We start from the raw sequence: 2,587 nt of genomic DNA, 5'->3' as shown, positions 1-2,587 counted from the left end.
GCGGCCGTGCTGCTGATCTGTGCAGGGTCCTGGAGAGAGGATACACTATCTGTTACTGAGGGAGTTGGAGCAATGTGAATGGGACCTGGAGAGTTTTCCTTTCTCTAACACTAATCTTACTAATACTTCACTTTGTCCTCTTAGGGCAGTCTCCTTAGATCAAAGGGAAATAGGGTATGCTAATGCCTGCTGTTTTTATGAGAAGAAAAGTTAGGAGTTTCAAGAAGAATTCCTTAATTGAGGATCCTATAAATGTAGCAGAACAATTAGATCAATTTCTAGGGCCTGATTTCTACTCATGGATGGAAATAATGTTATCATTGGTATGTTGTTTATTGGAGAAGGAGATGGGCACCTATGCAAGTGTGGGAAAGGAATACAGAGGAAGATTGTGCTCTGGAGGGAGGCAGAAAGAGGAAGGATCCTGAGGATAAATTGTACTGATTATTGTCCCCGTCTTCGTGATTGCTAAATGTTTGTGTTGTGAAGATGTTATGTTGTGTTTTGTTATGTCGTGTACAAGGCTGTTACGGAACAGAGGGTGTCTAAAGTGATACCGAGAAGACCCCTGGGTTGTATTTTGGCTCACTGGAGAAACATTGCTGGTGAGTCAGGGGGAATATTGAATAAGAAACCAGGAATGTAAATGGAGTAATGGGACCAGTTTTATCATTAAGTACTCTAATCATAAGACCAAGTGCTGGGTGTTTGTGGAAGTTGAGGAATTGTATTGTTTGATTTGTGGACTTTGAAGGCAGTGGGAGAAACTGTCTTAACGGTACGTGGAAATGCAATTTTGAACGGTACGTGGAAATGCAATTTTGAACGGTACGTGGAAATGTAGTTGAGGTATAATTAGTGGAATTGTGGAAAAACAAACAAACAACAACAACAAAAACAGCAAAAAAAAAAAGGTCAAGGAAACAGTGAGTTTGGGATATTAGAGTTTGGGCCAGCACGAGAACACATCCCCGCACTACCCCTTCCCCCCCCACTGCGGCTTGTAAAAACAACTCAGAGAGTGGAAGAAAGAGGTGGGGGCCGGAGCCTCCCGCTGTAACTGTAAAGGGTGCATTGCTTGTGAATGGGGATGGGATGGGACACTGAAAATGAGAATAGCCGTCATCTGCAGAATGCTTGGGAAACCCGATATCCCAGTGTGAGCACTGGAAGCCTGGGGAAGGGAGGAGTGAAACTGAAATATAAGTTAGTAATGCCTGTGATGATGAAAGTCTGGAAAGTGAAAAGGGCTTGGGAAAAACACAGGCTGAGGAAGGCAAAGTTGAGCAAGGTGTAACAGGGATGTCCTTACCTAGAAGAAGAGGTAAGGGGGAGCCTGGAAGGGCTCAGGAAGAGTTCCACCCGCACTGGACCAAAAGCAGCTGGGGAAGCAGGGTAAAGAGGTTTATTTTCTGATATGGGTGCCTCTTACTCTGTGCTACATCAAGAATTATTACCCGTAGATGATTTTGTAATTGTTGTAGGAGCTATTGGCAAGAGAAGTTTACTTTTGGGGGGACCAATTAAATACAGGCTAGGAGAACAAGTAGGAATATATAAATTCTTGTACATGCCAGGTTCTCCAAAACCATTACTTGGGCATGACGTATCAGAACATTTGAATGTAGAGATTAAATTCAGTAGAGAAAATTGGAGCTAAGTGTCAAGCAAGACCAATTGACTGAAAATTTTAAGTTTGGCTTTAACAAAACTGAGAAAAGCAATGTTGTACCCCCAGAAGTTACATAAATCCTAAGTCAGGTATACACAGGATTGCAGGCATCAGCAATGCCTGGCAGAGCCAAAAATGCAACCCAATAAAAGTTAAGTTAAAGGCGGGAGTCAGCCCAGCCAGGGTAAAGCAATGCCCTTTTAGGAAACAAGATTGTAGGAGGATAAAAGAAATAATAAATAACTTTTTGAATTTTTTATTATTAATTGGATAGAAGTTCAAATACAACACCCCAATCATGCAAATGAAAAATTGGATGGCAAGAGATATAGTTAGGTAGAAGATTTGAGGGCAATTAATGGAAATGTTGAATATATACAACCCATGGTGTATATCATTATTAATCAAGTTAAGGAATAAGTAGGTGGGGTTTGCCATTCTGGATTTGAAGTACACCTTTTTCAGCCTGGTTTTGCCAAAGAAAGTCTAAAATTATTTGCCTTTGAATAAGAAAACTAATATGGAGCGAAGGAAAAAATAAATAAATAAAATTCAGTTAACCTGGACAGTGTTACCCAGGGTTGTGAGAACAGCCCAATGATTTTTGAGAACTGGTCAGCTTGTGAGCCTGAGATTTGGTTCCTCTATCCCATGGTAGAACCTTACTGCAGTATGTGGATGCCCCTGTAACAAAGGAGGACTGTGTACAATGGACTGTGAGTTTGCTGAATTTCTTGATTTAAATGGCTGTCAAGTTTCTCAACAGAAAGCACAACTGATCAAGGAGAAGGAAGCAATTTGCTGAACATCCAGAACACCAACGCAGAGCTACCTCCAAGCCAGCAGTGTGCGACTGCACGGAGACTGTCTGTGCCAGCTGGTCAGACCTGCAGGAGGAACCGTTGGATGACGCTG

The sequence above is a fragment of the Meleagris gallopavo genome, chromosome 8, assembly GCF_000146605.3.
Source record: "Meleagris gallopavo isolate NT-WF06-2002-E0010 breed Aviagen turkey brand Nicholas breeding stock chromosome 8, Turkey_5.1, whole genome shotgun sequence".
Taxonomy (NCBI): Eukaryota; Metazoa; Chordata; class Aves; order Galliformes; family Phasianidae; genus Meleagris; species Meleagris gallopavo.
The sequence above is the reverse complement of the archived record's forward strand: the minus strand, read 5'-3'. Positions refer to the sequence as shown.